The sequence below is a fragment of the Callithrix jacchus genome, chromosome 2 (genome assembly GCF_049354715.1).
Source record: "Callithrix jacchus isolate 240 chromosome 2, calJac240_pri, whole genome shotgun sequence".
In the NCBI taxonomy this organism is placed as follows: domain Eukaryota; kingdom Metazoa; phylum Chordata; class Mammalia; order Primates; family Cebidae; genus Callithrix; species Callithrix jacchus.
The window spans coordinates 10,803,335-10,829,606 of record NC_133503.1 but is presented as its reverse complement, the minus strand read 5'-3'; the positions used below and the strand labels follow the sequence as shown (position 1 = coordinate 10,829,606).

Genomic DNA, 26,272 nt, shown 5'->3' with positions numbered 1-26,272 from the left:
CTTTTGCTGCAGACTTGATGTTTATTAATGAGGACAACCTAAAATTATAAGGCAAAAGAGCAGTTATGTGCAGAACTTATACTGCAGTAAAGTCATTTCAATGAAATTGACATTGTATGAATCACAAGTAATGTCAACAATGAGTCATGCCAAGGGTAAAACAGGCAAGAAAACTTTGCATTTTTTTGAGCTCAAACCATAGTTCTAGCCCTAGCAGTGTTCCTCAGATCTTGATCTGTGTAAGAAGCAAATTTCCATATTCAAAAATCCCTTTAACTGTGCAGTGCAACTGAGGAGCTCTCACCTAACCTTCAGTTGGAGGTGGCTGGTCTGCAGTGTAATAATGCAAAAAGGCAAATATCAAGAGGGGAACCTAAAAAAAACTCTTTAAATACTACCTTCCAGTGATGAATATGCTCCATTAAAGTGTATGCTCCTGATTAATGTAACTTGGCAGTGCCTATTTGTGTGAAAAGTTATTTTCAGCCGGACGCGGTGGCTTACGCCTGTAATCCAAGCACTTTGGAGGCCAAGGCGGCCGGATCACCTGAGGTCGGGAGTTCAAGACCAGCCTGACCAACATGGTGAAACCCCATCTTAAAAAAAAATTACAAAGAAAAAGAAAAAAAGAAAAGATATTTTCAAAGCTGTAACCTATACAATCTCATTACAGATGAGCGCTGACAGGTGGGTATTTGCAGCGGATTTTGATGTTTGGGAACACTAACTCAAAACCCCAATGAAACAAAATGGTTTTCTGGTTTTTTTTTTGAGACTTAGTCATGCTCTGTCACCCAGACAGTGGTGCAGTGGCACAATCACAGCTCACTGCAGCCTCAACCTTCTGGGTTCAAGTAATCTTGTCACCTCAGTCTCCACAGTAGTCGGGACTACAGGCACATACTACCATGCCCGCCTAATTTTTTCTATTTTTTTGTAGAGACAAGGTTTAGCCATGTTGCCGAGGCTAGTCTCAAACTCCTGGACTCAAGTGATCCTCCCAACTCAGGCTTGAAGGGTGGTGCTGGGATTACAGGTGTGAGCCATGGCATCGGGCCCAAAATTGTTATCCGTACAAAAATGATTCCATTCTTATTAATAAACTTGTATTAAAAACCTATACCCAATTGCTATGTGTTATTATTTGAATTTCTTTTTTAAGAAATATATTTTAAAATATAGAGATGGAGTCTGGCTGATTGCAAACACCTGGGCTCAAGCAATTCTCCCACTTTGGCCTCCCAAAGTATTGGAAGTACACTGTGTGAACCACCGCACCCAGCCTTATTTGAATTTCATCAACAAAAAATGTGGAAACTTGTTGCCTCTCCTGTTATGTGCAATATCCTAGCTTTTAGCTCTTGGGATGCAAAGCCTAAAATATTTACTACCTGGCCTCTGACGGAAAATAGTTACTAGCGCCTACTCTAGATAACCGACGTGCACCTAGTTAACGGGAGCTCTGCACTGATTGGACAGTCTAGATGCCACAGGCTCTGGTTGTAGGAGTCTGGCAGGTTACTTGACCTCCCAGGCCTCAGGTTTCTTCTCCATAAAGCAATATAGAGATGGTCACCAAAGATTATCCTCAGCTCTAAAACGCTACACAGCTAGAGAAACACTTCTGGAATATGTGAACCATGTCCATGCTGGCTGGAGTCCATGCAGGGTTCCTTTTGTAGATGACTCAGCCATCGTGTCGCTGTACAACGTACTCAGGGCTTAATGAGGCAGGAGAGGCTGCTTGCACCCAGAGGGAACCCAGGCTGTGGATCTTAGGTTCCTGCATCTTTTTGGTTTGTTTGTTTTTAGAGACATGGTCTCACTCCATCACCCCGGCTGGAGAGCAGTAGCATAATCACAGTCCATTGCAGCCTCAAATTCCTGGGCTCAAGCAATCCTCCCACCTCGGCCTCCCAAAGTCCTGGGATTCCAGGTGAGAGCCACCATGCCCAGCCCCTGCTGGGATTCACTCAGGTGGCAAAATATTAAGGGAAATATTAGAGAAAGTTGTAAGATTATAGTCTCAAACCTTTGGAAGACTGAAAGGTTTTCATGGGACAGGCTGAAGGCAGACAGTTCTTACTTTAAAGCATTAGGTCCTAGGGCGAAGATTAGGGATAACAGAAGCTTCCCCAGTTAAGTAGGTTTACCCCACATTCCTTTGTCTCTGTTTTACTTATGTAAACCTTGTGCTGGATGGTCCTCTCGGGGGAGATCGAAGGGGAATTATCCATTAATGGCATTTGCTCTGGGGCCCGGAAACACAACCTTTTATCATTCGTAAAACCACTCTTTTAACCGTGTTAATTATCCACAAGCCTACTGACTTAGAACCTCTATTATTAAATCTACACTGAATAAAGCAAGGAGAAACAGCTAGCAAGGGGCTGGGTGGCTGTAACCACCCTCTGAGAGCAGCTGATGACCTCCCTAGCCTACTCGCTCACTGTGTCTAGTATGTGAGTGTATTTCCTTCATCCGTCTCAGAGTCGGGGTTTGCAGGACAGACCCCCACAGGCGGTGACCCCGACATGATCAACGCTGCAGGCCCTTGCGTCTTTGTTGTTGACGGTGTTTGCCTTGTCTTGTGGCAGGATGACTCTCATCATTATAAGAGTGCCTATATTTTTTCAAAAGTCTCTCACCCACTTCAGATTGGCTGCTTTGAATCTGTATAAATGAGAAATCAGCTGTTTGTTAGCATGATATGTAAGATAAGAGTAAGCCAGGCACAGTGGCTCATGCCTGTAATCCCAGCACTTTGGGAGGCCGAGGCGGGTGGATCTCCTGAGGTCAGAAGTTTGAGACCAGCCTGGCCAACATGGCAAAACTCCATCTCTACCAAAAATACAAAAATGATTAGCCAGGGGTGGTGTCGCATGCCTGTCATCCCAGGTACCTGGGAGGCTGAGGCAGGGCTAGGTGCAGGAGCTCACGCCTGTAATCCCAACACTTTGGGAGGCCAAGGCGGGTGGATCACTTGAGGTCAGGAGTTCAAGACCAGCCTGGGCAACATGGACAAAACCCCAGCTCTACTAAAAATACAAAAATTAGCCAGGTGTGGTGATGGGCCCCTGTAGTCCCAGCTACTCTGGAGGCTGAGGCAGGAGAATCACTTGCACCCAGGAGGCGAAGGCTGCAGTAAGTCAAGATTGTGCCGCTGCACTCCAGACTGGGGAATAGAATGAGACTCTGTCTTGAAAAAAAAAAAAATAATAAAAGAGTAAAGAGGTTCTTTGAAGACTAGCAACTTCTGTATTAAAAAAAAAAAGACTATTTGAGTAGGGCCTGCAGGGCCCTCTTATACACAGACTTTGTGAAATCCATTCCAGAAACCTGGAGTCGCTTCCAGATTCTTAGCTGGCGGGAGATGTGTTCTGAAAGCCTCACAAGCTACTGCTCTGTGTGGCTGAAGACGCTGAGCACTCCCACCAAAGCAGGCCTGGAACATGTACCAGGCCTCCACTGGCCTGTGGCGCCCAAAGCACTAAGGGTTCCAGGGAGCGCAAGGCAGGCAGGCTCCTGATCTCAGAGAGCTTACAGCCTGGAAGAGCCTCTGGACAATGTTCAGGTACAAAAATGTCATGTCAAAGGACTTGCGTCTGCCACTCTATGTCCATGCATGCAGTAAACAGCTGAGGAGCACCTGCTGCATGCCAGGAACTGTGCAGGTTCAGGTGGGGCGGACACTCCAACTTTGCCCTGAAGAGCTCTCCTGTTGTGAGAAAGGGCAGACCTATCCCAATGGGCACAGCTGCTCAGCAAGGCCAGGCATAGGGGAAACAGAGCTGGCAGGAAAAAGCAGGCATGACCCTCTGAAACAGTCAAGGAAGGGGTGCCCAGAGGCCAACATCTGGGACTGTGAAGAATGACCAGGGTCCACCAGTCAGATAAGGAGGATGAGCGAAGCTACCAAGAGAGTCTGCACCAAGGCCTAGAACATGGAAAACTCAGAGTCTGGGGTAACTCAAGTGGGTCAATCCCATGGTGCAAGGGGATGTACAGATGGCAAGTAAGAGATAAACATTCATTCATTCAGTGAACAGGGTCTTGCTGTCACCAAGGCTGGAGTGCTGTGATGTGATCATAGCTCACTGAGGCCTCCAACTCCTGGGCTCAAGCAATCCTCCTGCCTCAGCCTCCTGAGTAGCTGGGACTATAGGCATGTGCCACCACACTAGCCAATTTTAAAAATTTTTTGTAGAGATGGGGTCTTGCTTAGTTGCCCAGGCGGGTCTCAAACTCCTAGGCTCAAGCAATCCTCCCACCTTGGCCTCCCAAAGTGCTGGGATATTACAGGTATGAACCACTACACTCAGCTGAGATAAACTTTTAAAAGAGACACCCAGATGAATGTGTAAGGCCCTAGGGGCCTATATGCCAGTCTAAGGTGTTTGGGCCCCCAGGGGGGCTGGTGAAGATGGGGTAAGAGGGTGGTGTGATCAGAATGCTGCTACAGGAAGGTAATACTGTACAACAATGCCTGCACCCCCAATATCAATGCAGTCATGTGGCCTTGACCAAGGGGTCCTGGAAAACATTCTCCACTGAAGATGCCCAAACGTCCCCAGCTGACGACCTTTTCCCCACACAACCGGACTTAATTTGGAAACACATGACCAGCATGTGCCCGATGCCATGACATGAAAGGGGAAGGCAGCTGCTGAGTCAGAGGTGTGCAAATGTAATTAGGGGGGCAGTAGGTGAACCGCAGGCATGGCTCAGCACAAATCAGTGGGCATGACTCAGCACAAATCAAGCTGACCAGGCTGCAGCTCCCTGTGCCTGCTTCTAGCAGCATCTCTGAGGCCTTGGCTCCCTGGCTCAAATGCCAAGTGGGGCAAGCCTTCAGTTCCCCTAAGCTCTGGGGCATTGCATGGATATAATTCAATGACACCATTAAAAGGTAGCACAGGTGATTTATGGACATAAAACACTCCATAGGAGTTGAGCCTCCTGACCATCCCCCCTTTTGCCTTGATTACATTTTTTTTTTTTTTAATTTGAGACAGAGTTTCACTCTTGTCGCCCAGGCTGGAGCTCAGTGGCATAATCCTGGCTCACTGCAACCTCCACCTCCCAGGTTCAAGCAATTCTCCAGCCTCAGCCTCCAGAGTAGCTGGGATTACAGGTGCCTGTTACCAAGCCTGGCTAATTTTTATATTTTTAGTAGAGACAGGGTTTCACTACATTGCTCAGGCTGGTCTTGAACTCCTGACCTCAGGTGATGGACCCACCTCAGGCTCCCAAAATGTTGGGATTACAAGTGTGAGTCACCACACCCAGCCCTTTTTTTAGAAATTAAAAAAAAAAAAAACAGGGTCTGGCTCTGTCACCCAGGCTGGAGTACAGTGGTGTGATCTTGGCTCACTGCAAACTCCACTTCCCAGGTTCAAGCAATTCTCCTGCCTCAGCCTCTCAAGTAGCTGGGATTACAGGTGCCGGTCAACATGCCTGGCTAATTTTTGTCTTTTTTTTTTTTTTGGTACAGACAGGGTTTCACCATGTTGTCCACGCTGGTGTTAAACTCCTGACCTCAAGTGATCCACCTGCCTTGGCCTCCCAGGTGCTGGGATTATAGGTATGAGCCACTGTGCCTGGCTGATTGCCTCAATTAATTTTGAATAAAAATACAGAAAAGAGAAACAGAGCCAGGGGACTTGCTCTACTTTTCTCAAATTCTGGGCAGATCGGTTCTGAAGTCCGCTTCTGCCTCTAGCAAGCCCGCAGTGTGGACAGTGCTACTGCCTCCTCTGACAGAAACGAGAATGGGATGGGCCGAAGCCAACATGGCCTCCCCAGAAGGGAATGCATGCTAAGAATGGATTCGTTTTGTGCTCAATTTGAGAGAGTCTCACTCTGTGGCCAGACCGGAGTACAGTGGCGCAATCTCCACTCATGGCGACCTCTGCCTCCTGGATTCAAATTCAAATCCAGCCTCGTCCTCCCGAGTAGCTGGAACTACAGGTGTGTGCCACCATGCCCAGCTAATTTTTGTATTTTTAGTAGAGATGGGGTTTCACCATGTTAGCCAGGATGGTTTTTTCTTTTTTTTTTTTTTGAGACGGAGTCTTGCTCTGTCACCCAGGCTGGAGTGCAATGGCATGATCTTGGCTCACTGCAACCTCCATCACCCAGGTTCAAGCAACTCTCCTGCCTCAGCCTTCTGAGTAGCTGGGACTATCGGCACCCACTGCTGCACCTGGCTAATTGTATTTTTAGTAGAGATGGGGTTTCACCATGTTAGCCAGGATGGTCTCAATCTCCTGATGTTCTGATCCATCCTCCTCACTCTCCCAAAGTGCTGGGATTACAGATATGAGCCACCATGCCGGGCCGGAAAGTGCTGGGATTACAGATATGAGCCACTGTGCCAGGCTGGATTCTTTAACAGAGTTCCAAACGAGCTCCACATTGATCATCAAAGACAAACGCAACAGAGTTAGAAAGTGACCCTAGGGCAGAATAGTCCCCAGCACCTGTCACAAGAGAAACAGTAGGCCAGGCATAGTTGGTGTGAGCACTTTGGGAGGCCGAGCCTGGAGAACTGCTGAAGCCAGGGATTAGAGACCAGCCTGGGCAACAAAGTGAGACCCCCCATCTCAAAAGAAAAAAATTACCCAGATGTGGTGGCATGCCATAATCCCAACTACTCGGGAGGCTGAGGCAGGAGGATCACTTAAGCCCAGGAGTTAGAGGCTGCAGTAAGCCATGATTGTGGCTTTGTGTCACTCCAGCCTGGGTGACAAAGCAAGACCCTCTCCACCCCCACCCCAAAAAAAGAAATAGTAAAGGAACTGGACAAGTTAATCCTAAAGAAAAGAAGATTCAGAGGCATTTTATCCCTTCTTTAGGTGGTCAGAAAACTGCCAAAGGGAGAGGCTCTGGCATTCAGAAACAGGAGTGGGCACAGAGGACAGAGGTTTACACCCCTCCAAGCAAGGACATTCTAATAAAGGAGTCTGAACATACAATGCGCTGTTGTGGGCATGGCTCCCCATCATGGGAGATGAGTCGCAGAAGGCTGGGTCACGTGAACTTAATGACAGAAAGTGCCTGCACCCCAAGGGCCTGGGAACAGACCAACCAAATTAATGTTAATTAATCTGTGCTGGCTCATTGGTGAGGATGCCTGTTGAAAAATCCCAAGTGTCTGACCTAATACTTAAATACAGATCTCTGTCTTTGAAAGACGCACGCACGCACACACGCACACACACACGCGTGCGCACATGCACACCCCAAGCAGCCCTTGGAAAAAGGCAGCAAGGGAGAAGTACCAACCCTCTCAATTAAAAAACTAGTTCCATCAGCCAGGCGCAGTGGCTCATGCCTGTAATCCCAGCATGTTGGGAGGCTGAGGTGGGAGGATCACCTGAGGTCAGGAGTTCGAGACCAGCCTGACCAACATGATGAAACCCCCATCCCTACTAAAAATGCAAAAATTAGCTGGGCATGTTGGCGGGCACCTGTAATCCCAGATGCTTGGGAGGCTGAGGCAGGAGAGTCACTTGAACCCAGGAGATGGAGGTTGCAATGAGCCAAGATCACACCACTGCACTCCCACCTCGACCTCCCATAGTGCTGGGATTACAGGTGTGAGCCATTGCCATTAACTCTTAAAGTTCCAAGATGATCTCCTCTGACTCCATGTCCCACACCCAGGGCACACTTGTGCAAAGGGTCAGTCTCAAGGTCCTGGGCAGCTCCACCACTGTGGCTTTGCAGGGTTCAACCCGAGGCTGCTCTCACAGGCTTTGAATGCCTGTGGCTTTTCCAGGCACAGGGTGCAAGATGCTGGTGGATCTACCATTCTGGGGTCTGGAGGGCAGTGGCCCCCTTCCCACAGCTCCACTAGGCAGTGCCCCAGTGGGGACTCTGTAACGGGCCTCCAAGCCCACATTTCTCCTCCACACTGCCCTACTAGAGGTTCTCAGTAAGGAGTCTGTGCCTGCAGCAGGCTTCTGCCTAGGCACCCGGGCTTTCCCATACATCCTCTGAAATCTAGGTGGAGGCTGCCAAGCCTCTTCACTCTTGCACTCTGCCCACCCACAGGCTTACCACCACATAGAGACCACCAAGACTTGCGGCTTCCACTATCTGGTGCGGCAACCTGAGCCATACCTGGGTCCTCTGAGCCAAGGCTGGAGGCTGAGTGGCCATAGATGTGAGGAGCAGTATCGTGAGGCAGCGTGGGTGGGGGGGGAGAGGGAGGGGGAGGGGGGGGCGGCCCTGGGCCTGAACCACAAAGCATTCTTCCCTCCTAGGCCTGGGAGGGGATGCTGGGAAGGTCTCTGAAATGCCTTCAAGGCCTTTCTTCCCTTAAAAAGGAGCACATGGCTCCTTTTTAATTACGCAAATCGCTCTAGCAAGTGGGTTGTTCCATAGCCTGCTTGAATTCTTCTCTTGAAAAAGCTTTTTCTCTGCCACGTGGCCAGGCTGCAAATTTTCCAAACTCTTACGCTCTGCTTCCTTTTTAAATATTAACTCCCACTTTAAGTCATTCCTGTGCTCCCACATCTAAATGTAGGGCATGAAAAGCACCCAGGTCACCTATTCCTTTGTTGCTGTTCACTTTGTTGCCCAGGCAGAAAGCCGGATCTTGTTATGAGGGAACACGAGACAAACCCAAACCAAACAGACGTTGACAGACATGGCCTCATGTTTTGAAAAATGTCAGGGCCACGAAAGACAGACTAATCTGAGTAACACACACACACTCTCTCTCTGAGGTCTCTCTCTCTCACACCTGTAATCCCAGCGCTTTGGGAGGCCAGGTGGGAGGATCACTTGAGGACAAGAGTTCAAGATCAGCCTGGCCAACGTGGTGAAACCCGGTCTCTATTAAAAAGACAAAAAAAAATTAGCTGGGCATGATGGCGAGTGCCTGTAATCCCTCAGCTACTCGGGAGGCTAAGGCAGGAGAATCGCTTGAACCTGGGAGGTGAAGGTTGTGGTGAGCCAAGATGGCACCAGTGCACTCCAGTATGGGTGACAGAGTGAGACTCTGCCTCAAATAAATAAATAAAAATCATACAATAAGTGGCCCTTTGTAACTGGCTTCTTTCACTTAGAATAATGTCTTCGAGGTCCACCCACATTGCAGCATCCATCAGCCTCATTCCTCTTCATCCCTGAGTAACATTTCATAGTATGGATATACCACATTTTGTTTATCCATTCACTGGGTGGATACTTGAACTGTTTCCTCTTGGGGTCTATTATAAATACTGTTGCTGGCCAGGCACGGTGGCTCATGCCTATAATCCCAGCACATTGGGAGGTTGAGGCGGGAGGACAGATTGAGGCCAGGAGTTTGAGACCAGCCAGGGCAACACAGTGAAACCCCATCTCTGCAAAAAAATTTTTAAAAATTGTGAGGCATGGTGGTGCACACCTGTAGTCCCAGCTACTCAGGAGGCTGAGGTAAGAGGATCACGTGAGCCCAGAAATTGGAGGTTACAATGAGATATGATCCTGACTCTGCACTCCAGCCTGGGTGACAGAGCAAGACCCTGTCTTTAAAAAATAAATACATAAGGGCTGGGCAAGGTGGGTCATGCCCGTAATCCCAAAACTTTGGGAGGCTGAGGTGGGCAGATCACTTGAGGCCAGGAGTTCAAGACTAGCCCTGGCCATCGAAACCATCTCTACTAAAAATTAAAAAAAAAAAAAAAAAAAAAAAAAAAAAATATATATATATATATATATATATATATATATATATATATACACACACACACACACACACATATATATATATCAGCCAGACGTGATGGCAGGTGCCTGTAGTCCCAGCTATTTGGGAAGCTGAGGCAGGAGAAATGTTTGAATCTGGTAGGCAGAGGTTGCAATGAGCTGAGATCGCACCACTGCACTCCAGCCTGGGCAACACAGCGAGACCCCGTCTCCTAAAAAAAAAATGCAACCAGTGTGGTAAACATTGGCATTTCCTCAATACATTGAGTGTAGAATTAACCTCTGCCCAACAATTTTTTTTTTTTGAGACAGAGTCTCCCTTCATTGCCCAGGCTGGAGTGCAATGGCGCGATCTAGGCTCACTGCAATCTCTTCCTCCGGGGTTCAAGCAATTCTCCTGCCTCAGCCTCCCGAGTAGCTGTAATTATAGGCATGTACCACCATGCCTGGCTAATTTTGTAATTTTAGTAGAGATGGGGTTTCTCCATCTGGTCAGGCTGGTCTTGAACTTCCAACCTCAGATGACCTACCCACCTCCACCTCCCAAAGTGCTGGGATTACAGGCGTGAGCCAGCACACCTGGCCCTAGTTTTTCAATGTCTCTAAAACAAGGGTTGGTACCCTTGGTTCTTAAGAAAAAGTGCTCAGAATTGCAGAAGACAGAAAGGCCTGCCTAGTCTACACAGCACTGTGTTTATGCAGGCTCACTAAGCGGGAGCCACGCAATACAACCAACATTCACTCGACACCTTCTGCGTGCCAAGCCCCCGGCTAGGTACTTTCTACAGTTTCTTTCTTTTGATTAGTCCGATAAACCTGTTTAGAGAAATATGATTTCACTCATTTTAGACTCAGCTTCTATAAGATGGAACTAAGGACCCAGCAAATTACTGTAGTTCCCACAACTTACAGAGGGAGATGTAAAGATCTTGTGGGACCCCCTGTCACTTCTTGTTGCAACCCTAGACAAGGAAGGGGTGACTCAACTCCTGGCTCACCACGGTCTTGGTGGTTCTCATGCTGGCTACGGTCGCCCCACATTCAGCTAGTAGTGGGCTATGCCATTCAGCAAAAACTGAGTTTCTAGCACATGGAGGACCAGAGAACCACGGGGGTGCTCTGGGCGACAGCTTCACCCACGTAACAGGTCTTGGTCGGTGCCTTCCTTCTGTCCAACAAGAGGCTTCAAACTGGCTCTTCCACAAGCTGACGGGAACAACGGTGCTAATGAGATAGGCCAGACGGCGCCTGGGCTGCGGCCTCAGAGGACACCATATAGGTCATTCCCTCCGAAGCCTTGCCTGTATCTCACCTTGACGTTAGGTCATTGCTATGCATTTTAGACTGGTGTCAATCAAATGTGTATTAAGGCTGGACGCAGGGGCTCACACCTGTAATCCCAGCACTTAGGGAGGCCAAAGTAGGTAGATCTCTTGACGTCAGGAGTTCAAGACCAGCCAGGCCAACATGGTGAAACCCCGTCTCTATTAAAAACACGAAAATTAGCTGGGTGTGGTGGTGCACGCTTGTAATCCCAGCTACTCAGGAGGCTAAGGCAGGAAAATCGCTTGAACCTGGGAGGCAGAGGTTGCACTGAGCCAAGATCTCACCACTGCACTCCAGCCTGGGTGACAGAGCGAGACTCCCTCTCAAAATACAAAACAAAACCAAAAACAGTGTATTGAGCACCAACTCTAGGTCATCTCTGTGACCTATGCTTGGATATTCGCAGCATGTGTTTAAATTCTAGAAGGTGGGCAGTAGAGTCATTAAAAACCCGTAACATGAACTAGTCAGTAATGATTAGATCCTATTGCTATGGTGACAAAGGACTGCCATGCAGTGTCTATAATAGCATCACAATGATGACACCGTTTACAAGACTGGACATACAGAGCTTTTTATTGCCCCATTTGTCTTATATGGAAGACACAATCCTTTGATGATGGCCTGACATCGTATTATGCCTGCTGCTCCAGGCAGGCACACTAGGTTACCCAAGATGCTCCTTTAGGCTGAGGGCTTAACACTCCACTTGTCAGACACCACCAAGGGAGCCACGTACTTGACTACAGCGAGCTGTGGAGATGTGCTTGGGTTAGGAGACCCACGGCTCTGCTGCACCTGCTGTGGCTTCCCCTTAGCAAAGTGACCCACCACATCACACAGTACACCTGCATGAGAGGCTAGAGGGAAAGTTCTCCAGGCCACAGCACTAAAAAAAAGTCCTTCTGAGCAGTGACTCCCATCCCATGGCTTCATGTTGAACTCTAAGCAACGACGAGTGTGGGCAGGGTGACTCTGCCAGGCCCTCGGCCTCCATAAGGTGACTCTGGTTCAAGCAGCGTTTTCTCTTGTCACTCCACCATCTCAACATACAATTTCTGGGTCCATCATACATCACTTCCTCTCACAGACCATTACCCAGAGTTAATTTCAAGAGGGTTAGAAATGTGTGGGAGCGGCCGGGCATGGTGGCTCAAGCCTGTAATCTTTGGGAGCACTTTGGGAGGCCGAGGCGGGCAGATCACGAGGTCAGGAGTTCGAGACCAGCCTGGCCAACACGGTGAAACCCCGTCTCTACTAAAATACAAAAATTAGCTGGGTGTAGTGGTGCATGCCTGTAATCCCAGCTACTCGGGAGGCTGAGGCAGAGAATCGCTTGAACCCGGGAGGCGGGGGTTGCAGTGAGCCGAGATCGCGCCATTGCACTCCAGCCTGGCGACAGAGGCTCCATTTCAAAAAAAAAAAAAAGAAATATGCAGGAGCCCAGAAACACTCAGTGAACATATGTCTGCTGCAGGTGTACAGGGCTCGCATAAGGCGACAGGAAACTGGCGGCAGAAGTGGTGGGAGTCTAGCTGCTCTAGAACTCATGACCTATAAACCTGATTTTGAAAAAACTGAGATAGAGGCTAGGAGCAGTGGCTCATGCCTCAGGCCGAGGTGGGTGGGTCACTTGAGGTCAGGAGTTCAGACCAGCATGGCCGAGGTGGTGAAACTCTATCTCTACTAAAAATACCAAAAGTAGCCAGGCGTGGTGGTGGGCACCTGTAATCCCAGCTACTCGGAAGGCTGAGGCAAGAGAACCACTGGAACTCGGGAGGCGGAGGTTGCAGTGAGCTGAGATTGGGCCACTGCACTCCAGCCTGGACCACGGAGCGAGACTCAGTCTCAAAAAACAAGAACAAAAAAGACTGAGATAGAATTCACATACCATTCATCATTTTAAAGTGTGCAATTCAGTGGTTTTTACTATCCACCCACTGTGCAAGCATCACCACTACCAGATTCCAGAACACTTTCACACCCCAAAAAAGAAATCCCATCCCCAACAGCAGTCAGTCCCCAGTCCTGACCTGCTTTTTGTTTTCTGGGGTTTCTGAGGCAGGGTGTCACTCTGTCAGTCGGGCGGCTGTACAGTGGCGTGATCACAGCTCACTGCAGCTTTTGCCTCCCAGGCTCAGGCGATCTTCCCGCTTCAGCCTCCTGTGTAGCTGGGACCACAGGTACCCACCCCTAGGCCCTGTTAATTTTTGTACTTTTTGTAAGCTATGGGGTTTCGCCCTGTTGCCCAGGTCTCAAACTCTTGGGCTCAAGCCATTAGCCTGCCTCAATCTCCCAAAGTGCTGGGATTACAGGCATGAGCCACCAAGCCTGGCCCTGATTTGTTTTTAATTAATGAACAGAGTGAGTTAGGTCTAAGAGAATACCTTCCCCTCGTATAATGTAATGTACATGTCATAACAGCATGTACTAAGCACTTACAGTGTGACATTTTTTTTGAGATGGAGTTTCATTCTTGTTGACCAGGCTGGAGTACAGTGGCATGAGCCAGCTCACCGCAACCTCTGCCTCCCAGGTTCAAGCAATTCCTGCCTCAGCCTCCTCAGTAGCTGGGATTACAGGCATGCACCACCACATCTGGCTAAGTTTGTATTTTTGGTAGAGACCGGGTTTCTCCATGTTTGTCAGGCTCGTCTCAAAATCCTAACCTCTGGTGATCTGCCCATTTCACCCTCCCAAAGTGCTAGGATTACAGGCATGAGCCACTGCGCCTGGCCGGCACCCAATATTTATTTGCTGAATGACTGAATGAACAGAATCTCCCAGACCAGAATCAACATTTCGGCCTCAGTGGCACATCACACTGGACCTTCAGCCAGAAGCATCAGAACAGAGTTGTGCTGCTTTCTAAGACCACTTGGCTCTGCCTGAAATCACCTACTAAAGGGCAAGAAACCAAGCCAGGCTCTTCAAATTTCACAGCAAAAAGGCAGGGGCCAGGTACTGTGGCTCATGCCTGTAATCCCAGCACTTTGGGAGGTCAGGAGGATTGTTTGAGCCCAGGAGTTTGAGATCAGCCTGGGCAATATAGCAAGACCCCATCTCTGCAAACCAAAAAAAAAAAAAAAAAGAAAGAAAGAAAGAAAGAAAAACTAGCCAAGCAGGCTGGGCACAAAGGCTCGCCCCTGTGATCCCAGCACTTTGGGAGGCCAAGGCAGGCAGATCACGGCCTGACCAACATGGTGAAATCCTGTCTCTACTAAAAATACAAAAATTAGCAGGGTGTGCCTGTAATCCCAGCTACTCAGGAGGTGGAGGCAGGAGAATCGCTTGAACCTGGGAGGCAGAGGTTGCAGTGAGTCGAGATTGCACTATTGCACTCAAGCCTGGCTGACAGAGCGAGACTCTGTCTCAAGAAAAAAGAAAAAAGAAAAACTAGCCAAGCATGGGGGTGTGTACCTATAGTCCCAGCTACCTGGAAGGGCTAAATGAGTTTGAGACTGCGGTGAACAATGATCCTATCACTGCATTCCAGCCTGGGTGACAGAGCAAGTGTCCTGCCTTAAAAAACAAAACAAAACAGGACGTGCACATGGGAGGCACTAAGAACTTCAGAACCTCTACTTTGGACTGGCTGCCTCTCACTCTGGCACAAGATCACTCCCCACTTGGCCAGATTCTCAAGCTTCACTCCTGCCTGCTAAACTAATCACTGTTTCTGTGCTCTTGCTCATACCTCCCAAAGATCTGCCCTTACAGAATTTACAACCAAGGCTGAAGCGCTCAGCCTCTTAACCTAGATGGGACCCAGAAAGGGTCACCTGTGGGAACACTCCTCTGTTCTTGAAAACAGCGCCTCCACCCTGGCCTCAGCCAACATCATCTTTCATCTTATTGGTCTTTTCCACACACAAGGGTAGTCCCAGCACCTTGAAGAGAGCTTGGAACATAAATGCAGCTCTACAAGCACTTGCTGAGTACAGTGGCTGCTGCTCATTGCTTTGTTCAACGATCCTCATGTAAAAGCCCAGGGAAAAGCAGTTTTTGAAAAAATTTAAGGCCAGGCACAGTGGCTCATGCCTGTAATCCCAGCACTTTGGATGGCAGAGGTAGGTGGATCACGAGGTCACCAGATCAAGAGATAGAGACCATCCTGGTCAACATAGCAAAACCCCATCTCTACTAAAAATACAAAACTGAGCTGGGCGTGGTGGCGCGAGCCTGTAATCCCAGCTACTCAGGAGGCTGAGTCAGGAGAAATGCTTGAACCCGGGAGGTGGAGGGTGCAGTGAGCCAAGATCGTGCCTCTGCACTCTAGCCTGGCGACAGAGCGAGACTCTGTCTCAAAAAAAAAAATAATAAATTAAGAGACGAGGTCTTGCTCCATCACCCAGGCCATGGTACAGCGGTGCAATCACAGCTTACTGCAGCACCGGACTCTCAGGCTCAAGTGACCCTCCTGTTTCAGCCTCCTGAATAGCTGGGGCTACAGTTGTACACTACCAGGCCTGGGCTCGTTTTTTAAATGTATATTTTCTTGTTGAAGAGATAGGCTGTTGAAGAGACTCTCTGTTGCCCAGGCCGGTCTCAAACTCCTGGCCACAAGCGATCCTCCCTCAGCCTCCCAAAGTGCCGGGACTGCAGAAATGAGCCATTGTGCCCAGCTGAAAAATACTCACAAGAAACTGATCAGCTTCCTTTTTCCAATAATGTTTGCTATGCAAACCCGTCCTTCTTTGCCTTGGCGTCTACACTCTGGGCGGAGCTGTGTGCTCAATCACAAGAGGTCCCCTGGACTGTTTTTGATACCATTACCTCCCAGAGTCTTTCTCTCAATGACTGGGCTCTCAGCTTTCAGTTACCTCTGTGGTTTTTGGTTTGGTTCGGAAAAGCGTGGAACCTGAAATTCAACAAACTCACAACCCAGTTGAGCCATGAAAGGTCAACTGACCTTGGTTCAAAACCCAGATATGCCACCTCCGCACCCTGGGATCCTGGGCACACGACTGATCACAGCCTGTCTCCGGGATGACCATCCCCACAGTGCTGCGCTGGTTACATTAGACAGAGACAGCCAGCACAGACACCCAGAAGTTACACTTGACCCCTTTTATTTCCATTAGACTTTTCTATTATGTATTAATTATTCGTTTTGGGAATTTTCTATTTTTTGTTTTTTATTAGTTGAGATGGGGTCTTGCTGTGTCACCCAGGATGGAGTGCAGTAGAGATCATGGCTCACTGCAGCCTCAACCTCCCCAAGCTCAGGTGATCCTCCCACCTCAGCCTCCCAAGTAGCTGGGACTACTGGCACACACCATCACATCCAGCTAATTTTTAAACGATTTTTTGGAGATGGTGCTTTGGCATGTTGCCCAGGCTGGTCTTGAATTCCTGGGTTCAAACGGTCCGTCCACTTCAGCCTCCCAAAGTACAAAGATTATAGGCATGAGTCACTGCACCAGGCCCAGGAAGTTTTTAAATAAGCAAATATATCAATGTCTTCGGCATCCAGGTAACTGATCTAGAAAGGGTTAGAAAGAGTTAAAATGTTCTTCCTCTACTATAAAGTGATTACTGAATAAATTATCAACTACAGAAGGAACTGGAGATAGAAAATTTTACACCTAGATGGAAAACTAAAGTCCTACCAAAAGGTCCTATTCTACCTGGGAATAACCTTCAAAAACACAAATCAGGCCAGGCGCAGTGGCTCACTCCTGTAATCCCAGCACTTCAGAAGGCCAAGGCCGGCAGACCACTTCAGGCCAGGAGTTCAAGACCAGCCTGGGCAACATGGCGAAGCCCCTTCTGCACTAAAACTGCAAAAAATTAGCCAGGCAAGATGGCACACAACTGTAATCCCAGATACTCAGGAGGCTGAAGCACGAGAACTGCTTGAACCTAGGAGGGAGAAGTTGCAGTGAGCAGAGATTGTGCCACTGCACTCCAGCCTGGGTGACAGAGCGACAGACTCTCTCTCAAAAAGAAAAAAAAATACAGATCAGACCCAAATTTGACATCTAGGCTCAGTCAATATGCAGGAGAGAGCTCAGCAGTAAACTTGGGGATAGAAGCCATATTTATTCATCCATCCATTCATCCAAGTGCCTACCATATGCCTGGCATTCTTCTATGCACCAGCTTAACTCGCAGAAACAGGGAAGTTCCCTGTTCTCACTGAATTCGCCTTCTATTCCAACCGTGTGGCTACTAGGGAGGGCAGAACTAGACACTTTTCATTATAAACCACTGTTTATTCTTTATGAAAGCAGATGGAGAAGAAAACACACAAGACAGTGACAGTGGCCAGCTGCGACGGCTCACACCTGTTATCCCAGCACTTCGGGAGGCTGAGCTGGGTGGATTGCTTGAGGCCAGGAGTTCGAGACTGGCCTGGCCAACACGGTGAAACTGTCTCTACTAAAAACACAAAAATTAGCTCAGTGTGGTGGCACGGGCCTGTAGTCCCAGTTACTCGGGAGGCTGAGGCATGAGAATCATTTCAACCTGGGAGGCATAGATTGTAAGTTCGCACCACTGCACTCCAGCCCGAGCGAAGAGACTCTGTCTCAAATTAAAAAAAAAAAAAGACAGTGACAGCGATTATATATGCTTTAAGAAAAGAAGGGTGACCCAAGCTCCAAGATCAACTAGCAATGGTACCATGGAAAGGTCTTGGGATGTGGTGGAGAGGGGAAGAGAGGGAGAATTAGGGGTCAATTAGGGGTCGGCGCGGCAGGAAGTGACAAGGGTTACAGTGAGACCACAGCAGTAGAAAGAGATTCAAAGACCAAAACCTGACAGGACTGGGTGGTGGTGGGAGTCCCAGATGGAGAGGAAGGGAAAAGGGACAGGCATCTTTTGTCCCTGGAGCCTCAGAGCCCGGGGAGTCAGTGAGGCCACTGACAGAGACAGAGCTCTTGTTGCGGAGGCTTCAGGTAGAGGGGCTGGGAGCTCTTGACCACTGCTGTGACACTGAATGACTCCTCAGACTTTGCAAATCACATTACATAAGGAACACATCCAACATGTCCACGTAAGACTGTGTGGTTTCGTAAGCAGTTACAAAGGGTCTGAAGCTCTTACCCAAAACCAACAGCAGCTTTTCTTCACAAGACCACAAATAACTGATGGAACATTTTCTGAAGCCCAGACTGTGTACCAGCCAAACTGCACTCTGAATGATCCCAGGCACCATTGGCTAATACATTCTCCTGTGCGTTCAAGAACTGCTATCCCTGTTTGCAGTGTTGAAAACTGACCCCAGGTGACCTACAGTCATTATACATGAGTTCAGAAGGGTGACCAGAGTTCATGTGTTCCTATCTAATCCTGCAAACCTTTGTACAGACCCAGCCTACCCAACGCCCTGATGATGTATCCTCATGAAGACTGAGGTATCATAAGGACACAGATACCTGCACCAACACCACAGAGGTGATGTGGATGCGGAGCTCAGCAAACAGGTCAGGAGTTCAAAACCAGCCTGGCCAACACAGTGAAACCCCGTCTCTACTAAAAATACAAAAAAGTAGCCAGGCGTGGTGGCGCGCACCTGTAATCCCTGCTGCAGGAAAAGGCACTGAAGATAAAAACGAGGAGAGATAAACAGAATGACTAAGCACCGTTCCTCACTTTCACCTAGAAGTAAATTACATCCGTTCCAGTTAGAGGACACACCCAGGTGCCCCATCTTCCTCCTGGTTACTACGTCCAGGTAGACAAAAGGCAACTTTTCCCCTTGTTTTCCTACCAGATATATTCTAAAGAATTCAATTCTTATGCTAGGCACAGTGGCTCACGCCTGTAATCCTAGCACTTTGGGAGGCCGAGGCAGGTGGATCATTTGATGTCAGGAGTTCAAAACCAGCCTGGCCAACACAGTGAAACCCGTCTCTACTAAATATACAAAAAAAATTAGCCAGGCATGGTGCCATGTGCCTGTAATCCCAGCTACTCAGGAGGCTAAGGCAGAAGAATTGCTTGAACCTGGGAGGCAGAGGTTGCAGTGAGCCAAGATCACACCACTGGGTGACAGAGAGAGAGACTCCGTCTCAAAAAAAAAAAAAAAAAAAAAAAAGAATTCAACTCCTGGAGAACAGTCCACAGCTGACAGCACACAGTTTGGCCACCACATTATTTTAGGTTAGCCTTAAAACTAATGCATTTCAGGAAAGTATGTGTACAATTCTCTCAGCTGGGTACAGATGTCGCACAAAGGAGATCCAAAAGCCACACCCTCCAGCACTCCAATTAAAGGACAATTCTTAGATATCCCCCTATACAAGTCACCTCTTTATAAGTGAAATAAACAAGCTTTCCACATCAACGGTTTGCTGCACACGCCATCAGAAGAATCAGGTTCCCCGGAGCTTCGTTCACAACATGGCCAAGCATCAACCGAGTTGCCACATCGAACAGCATCAGAAGTAAGTTACTGGGCTGGGCACAGTGGCTTATGCCTGTAATCCCAGTGTTTTGGGAGGCTGAGGCAGGAGGCTCATTTGAGGCCAAGAGTTCGAGACCACCCTGGGCAACATAGCCAGACCCCACTTCCACAAATAATAATAAAGAGAGAGAGATAAAGAAAAAAAAGAAGGAAAGAAAGAAAGAGAGAGAAAGAGAAAGAGAGAGAGAGATGGCCGGGCGCGGTGGCTCACACCTGTAATCTCAGCACTTTGGGAGGCCAAGGCGGGCAGATCACGAGGTCAAGAGATTGAGACCATCCTGGATAATCCGGTGAAACCCCGTCTCTACTAAAAATACAAAAAATTAGCCAGGCATGGTGGCGGGTGCCTGGATGCCCAGTCCCAGCTACTTGCGACGCTGAGGCAGGAGAATCACTTGAACCCAGGAGGCGGAGGTTGCCATGAGCCAAGATCATGCCACTGCACTCCAGCCTGGGCAACAGAAAAAGACTCTGTCTCAAAAAAAAGAAAAAAAAGAGAGAGAAAGAGAAATAGAGAAAGAAACAAACAAACTGACGAATGTGGCTCCAGTGAACCCATCCAACAGGAGCTGCCAACCTGCAAAGAACCGTGGTTTGCCCCATGGACTCCACCATCTTCTCTCCCTCTCTCGTATGTACATACACACACACACACACACACACACACACAGGCGTGTGCACACTAATCCCAACAAGTATACAACTGACGTAAACGTCTTGCTTGGGGAAGAAAAACTTTTAAGATGTAGAGCGCTCTAAGACAGTATGACTGCAAATTTAGGCACACTACGAATTTCCCAAATGGTTGTTCGTTCAACCAGAGAGAAGGCTATTAGGCAGTAGGAAAATATGCAGTGCAAGGAAACACTGTCCTGAGAGGGGCATGGTGGCACACGCCTGTAATCCCAGCTACTCAGGAGGCTGAGGCACGAGAATTCTTTGAACCCAGGAGGCGGTGGTTGCAGTGAGCCAAGATCCCGCCATGCACTCCAGCCTGGGTGACAGAGTGAGACCCTGTCTTAAAAAAAAAAAAAAGGGAAGGAAAGAAAACACTGTTCCTAGCTAGTCACACAGCCCTGACCTTTTAAAACGCCTCCCCATCTCTTCACATGGTTCCTAAGACTATTCAGACAAGTGCCACCACGCAACCTCAGCCTCATGCAACCTACACCCTACACGCCCCAAAAGCCTGGGTGGACTCAGAGAACTCCTAGCCAGCCGCCAAGACCCGACCCAAACATCACCTCTTCCATGGAGCCCCGTTGTGGAAACAAACACCAGGCTGAGCACCAATAAACACCTCACCCGATCACCTCAAGAATGAATGGGACATACCATGCCATTCTTGTGGATTTTTACGTTTGCTTCCTTCCCTGTGAGAGGTCTCAAGTGCCCAAACCAGAAACTACACAGATCCTGAGGCCAGACGTGTGAGGTTTTTTTTATGTATTACAACACAGGTGTCCGTCCAAACACTGCCAAGAAGAGGAAGCAGGATCCACTGTTGACAGGGTAACACCTTCTGAGCTGTCCCAGAGGCAGGTGGGGTGGGAATTCTTTCTCTGACTTTACGGATGAAGAAACTAAGGCTTGGTGTAAGCCAGTGGCTGGTGCAAGCAGGTAAGTGACCTCTGACTCAGGTGCTTCTCCCACCTGCCCGGTGGGTCCAAATTTCTGCTCAATGCCAGATGACAGAACTGCACAGCAAAACAAGTTGCTGTTTTTTTTTTTTTTTTTGAGACACAGTCTCACTCTGTCACCCAGGCTGGAGTACAGTGGCGCGATCCTGTCTCACTGCGACCTCCACCTCCTGGGTTCAAGCAATTCTCCTGCCTCAGCCTCCCGAGTAGCTGGAATTACAGGTATGCACCACCACACCCGGCTAATTTTTGTATTTTTGGTAGAGACAGGGTTTCATCATTTTGGCCAGGCTGGTCTCAAACTCCTGACCTCAAGTGATCCGCCCACCTCAGCCTCCCAAAGTGTTGAGATTAAAGGTGTGAGCCACTGCAATGTGTGTGTGTGTGTGTGTGTGTGTGTGTGTGTTTAGAGAGACAGGGATTCACCGTGTTGCCCAGGCTAGTTTCAAACTCCTGGACTCAAGCAGTACGCCCAACTCAGTCTTCCGAAGTGTGGGGATTACGGGCATGAGTCACTGTACCCAGCCTAGAATTGGCATTTTAAAGTCTTTTAAGGCTATAAGCACCTGGGAGTCTGTGTGCTAATGAGCACAAAATCTTTGGACAGGTAGTGGTTACCTGTAATCTCAGCTTCTCGGGAGGCTGAGGCAGGAGAATCACTTGAACCCAGAAGGTGGAGGCTGCAGTGAGCCGACAGTGCTCCCTCCTGGGCAACTGAGCCAACTCAGCCTTGAAAAAAGGAAATTGTAATTTCTCCACCTCACTTTTTCCTAACTTTAATTTGTAGTGAGTCTGACATATAATAAAAAGTTAAATCCCTAAGTGCTCAACTGAGGCCACACACAGTGCTACTGCTAGACCTTGACCTCTGTTTTTCCCAGTCCCCAAAGCACAAGGACGCTGAGGCTCTTTCAGGAGCGGCCAACCTCTCTGGGACCAAGAAAGGTCCTATAACTTCATGAACTTCCATCAGAAAAAAACAAAGAAATAAATAAGAAATAAGAAAGCCCGGCACGGTGGCTCACACCTGTAACCTGAGCACTTTCGGAGGCCAAAGCAGGAGGATCCCTTGAGCCCAGGAGTTCAAGACCAGCCTGGGCAACATGGCAAAACCAAATCTCTACAAAAACATTTTAAAAATTAGCTGGGTGTGGTGGTACGTGCCTGTACTCCCAGCTACTTTGGAGGCTAAGGAGGGAGGATTGCTTGAATCCTGGAGGTTGAGGCTGCAGTGAGCTATGATCGCACCACTGCACTCCAGCCTGCACCACAGAATAAGACCTGTCTCAAAAAAAAAAGTTCCTTAAGAGCTTAATTATTTTTAACTTGAAAAGTTCCGTGGGCTTCACAAGTAAACGTTCTGGATTTGCCAACAGTTTTGATTTCGATTGGTCTGCCTCCTAAGTATACACAGACTTACCCAACACAGATTCTGATTTTCAAGGGGTAAAGGGTGGATCAACACCGTCAACCAACAGCAGGTCCTGAGAGTCACGTCTGTCAGGCAGCAAACATCCTCTGTGGCATTCACAAACTCCTACTACCCAGGATGATGCACACCTGATTTGCACTGGCTGCTATTTTCAGGAATATCCCTGGATTGTTTCATTTCAAATCTACCTATTAGTTTTCCAAGTGCTAGACCTGAAGAATTTTGGAAAATTAAGACGACTCCTAAGTGCCCACACCACCACACAACTGGAAGCTAACATTCCATTCTCTGAAATGCAGATGTTGCCCCAATACTTACAATTTCCAACATTAGATGGTATGAACGTCCTAAGTAGCTCAAAAACCACGAAAATAAGAACTTCTAAGACAGCCCTCCTCCCAAAAAAAGGAAGTGGACCCTCCTGGGTTTCCTGGTTTACTAACTGGGACTTTGGGGCTTTTCTCCTGACCAAGCCAACTCCATAACCATTCAAGAGGGAATTCTCATAAGAGGTTAATCAATCAATGCCTTCTCCATAAAACAAGACCCGAGGAATTACAGCAGTCAACAACGGTGGGGACACTGGATTCCAGAGGGTTCCATAAACGCTCTGCTTACCAGGCAGACTAAAGTTCTCTATGCCACTCTCTGGGACCCTGTCTTGATCCTCAAAATCTCAACCCTGTGGGGGAGAGCAGGGTGCTGTCTTACTGCCCGAGCCACTGATCAGAAAAAAAGCTCAAGAAGGTATCTTGCTATGATAGTAGCCAAGACTCAAAGCCAGGGCACCCAGTCCAGTCCTGTCTCCCTTTTGTGCTGGCATCAGTCTCCAGCTTGGCCAAGCTCAGAGGCGAGGCAAGCCTGCAGCTTTAAGGGTTTAAGAAAGACAGTCACTTTCATTGAAACAGCCCCAAACTCCTTGACTGGTCACCAGTTTACACAAGGGTAACTCGCTTTAAAACAACACGCAGAAAGTTGAGGTCAAGCTCACTGAAACCTGCCTCCCTCCCTCCTCCCTCTGGAGCCCAGGCGACCTCGAACTCTTACCCAATTGTTCCCACGACCTAAGGGTGTTTGGCTCCCCAGGAGAGCCGGGCAAGGTGTGTTGCGGGGGCCGCCGAGACACCTGCCTTAGAGGGGGACTGCACTCAGGGAGAAATGCATGCCGGGCTGGGGGGGCTCGGTTCAGCCCACCTGATACTGCAGGATCAGATTCGGCTCCCATTAGCCCGCATCGAGCGCCTCTCATGTTAAGTGCGCCTGGAATTCGCTGCCTCCAGAGGCAGCGAATCTGCCTCGTACAGATGAGGAAACTGAGGCACGGAGAGTTAAAGTGGCTTAGCCCGTGGGGGGCGGCGGTGCGGGGACTGGACCCCGAGCCCCGACCCTCAGCCGAGGACCTGCCAGGCTCCCTAGGCCCACGTTGTGAAAAAGTCGACCCTCAGGCCGCCGCAGGTCAGTTCTAGAGGAAGGGCGACGCGGAGGGCCGGGGTGGAAGCCATGCCTTCCGCCCGAGCGTCGGGCTAGACGCGCCGCGCCCCGGCCAGAGAACCCACCCCGACGCGGAGAGCCGGGAGGCCGCGGCGAACTGAGCGCCCTGCAACCCCGAACCCCGGGGCCCGACCTCACCCACCCGGCTGTCACCGCGAAGGCTCGCACTCACCACGGGCAGCCGGGCTGCTCTCTGGGGGCCCCTGGGCAAGACGCAGGCCCGCACCACTGAGGCGCTACCACCGCCCGTGCCGGCCGCGGGGGTGGAGGCGTGGCCATAGGGCCGCCGCCCCGCCCACTCAAGCCTTGCGCGCAACCGTGGCCCCACGCTCCCCCCCCTCAGTGAATCCGCGCTTTTGGTACGGCCCATCTGGCCACGCCCCCTCGCGGCTCGGCTGGGGTTGCCCGGCGGAGAAACCAAAGTGAGTCGTTCTGGGGGTGGTAGAGTCGCCTGGCGGCAGCCGCTACAACCATAACTTCTCCAGCTCCGACCCTGCTGTTCACCGGGCCCGCTGCCCACCCTCACCCCACCCTCCTGGGGGTCACTGCAGGGCCGTAGCTGTGCGCCGGCCGGTCTGGCCTCCTCCTCGGGGCCACCGCTCGCTTGTGATCGCCCCATTGTCTCTTCCACGACCCTCAGTTTCCTCACCTGAAGAGGGCGAGGCTGCAGGCCCGGGTCGTCTCCCTGGGTTCCCTCCATCCAATCTGACGGTGGAGGGCGCGCGTTTGTTTTTAGAGACAGGGTCTCTCTCTGACGCCCGGGCTGGAGTGCAGTGGTGCAATCACAGCTCACTGCAGCCTTCAGCTACCGGGCTCAGGCGATTCTACCACTTAAGCCTCCCAGTACCGGGGACTACAGGCGCATGCCACCACACCTAGCTAATTTATTTTTTGCAGAGATGCGGTCTCGCTATGATGCCCAGGCTGGTCTCGAACTGGTCTCAAGCGATCCTCCCTCCTCGGCCTCTCAAAATGCTGGGATTACAGGCGTGAGGCCCCACACCCTGCCTAGAGCTCGAATTTGAAGGCTGGCCAGTTGAGGGTGGGAAGTGACCAAGCAGGAGTCAAGCCCTGTATGGAAGAGGAGTGGTGGTGGGGTACAGAGACCTTATGGGGTTTGAAAAGTCTGGCAGCCGTGGTGGGCGGATGAAGCCCACCTCTGCCTCCTGCTACGGTTTCCATGTTACAGGGTCATGAAGTTTCAGTATAACCTTTGATCCTAAAGGATTTACAGCAGGGTGTAAGTGTTCTCATCGCCATTGTTACTACTTCTCCTCCTCCTATTATTGTCAGCTATGCTGTGAATTCCTTCTGCAGCGCTGAGCAGCTCACTTCTTTCAGGGTTCCTTCTCCATCTTTTAAAAATAGGCCAGGTATGGTGGCTCATGCCTGTAATCCCAGCACTTTGGGAGGCCGAGGCTGATGGATACCTGAGGTCAGGAGTTTGAGACCAGCCTGGCCAACATGGCAAAACCCCGTCTCTACTAAAAATACAAAAATTAGCCGGGCATGGTGGCAGGTGCCTGTAATCCCAGCTACTTGGTAGGCTGAGGCAGGAGACTCGCTTGAATCCGGAAGGCAGAGGTTGCAGTGAGCTGAGATTGCACCACTGCACTCCAGCGTGGTGGACATATGTGATATTTTTATATATTGTGTATTTTATATATATATCAAATATATAAATATAGCATATTTATATATTATACAAATATGTTCTATAATAATATATATTTTTACTTTTTGAGACGGAATCTCCCTTTGTCACCCAGGCTGGAGTGCAGCCTACACCTCCTAGGCTCATGTGATCCTCCTGCCTCAGCCTCCCTCATAGCTGAATTACAGACATGTGCCATCACACCCAGCTAATTTTTTTTTTTTTTTTTTTTTTTTGAGACGGAGTTTCGTTCTTGTTACCCGGGCTGGAGTGCAATGGCGTGATCTCGGCTCACCACAACCTCCGCCTCCTGGGTTCAGGCAATTCTCCTGCCTCAGCCTCCTGAGTAGCTGGGACTACAGGCACATGCCACCATGCCCAGCTAATTTTTTGTATTTTTAGTAGAGACGGGGTTTCACCATGTTGACCAGGATGGTCTCGATATCTTGATCTCATGATCCACCCGCCTCGGCCTCCCAACTGGGATTACAGGCGTGAGCCACCGCACCCGGCCTTTTTTTTTTTTTCATTTTAAAGAAAGTTAATTGAAACTTTTTTGTAGACATGGTGTTTTGCCATGTTTCTCAGGCTGCTCTCAAACTCCTGGCCTCAAG

General features: G+C 49.4%; 1 protein-coding gene across 5 annotated transcripts in view; it reads right to left on the bottom strand.

The window, feature by feature from the left end:
• POR (cytochrome p450 oxidoreductase) overlaps positions 1–26,272 on the bottom strand; it is a 91,663-nt gene that overhangs the window by 40,128 nt on the left and 25,263 nt on the right. The window contains exon 1 of one of the 5 annotated variants that reach the window (XM_035280282.3): positions 24,177–24,234. The exons of 1 other annotated variant lie outside the window; for it this stretch is intronic. The gene's annotated coding sequence lies outside the window, so the exon portion shown is untranslated. Of the gene's footprint in view, positions 1–8,127; positions 8,202–23,707; positions 24,235–26,272 lie in introns of those variants that run through there. 3 more of the 5 variants (XM_035280306.3, XM_035280293.3, XM_035280300.3) reach the window with 3 other exon arrangements.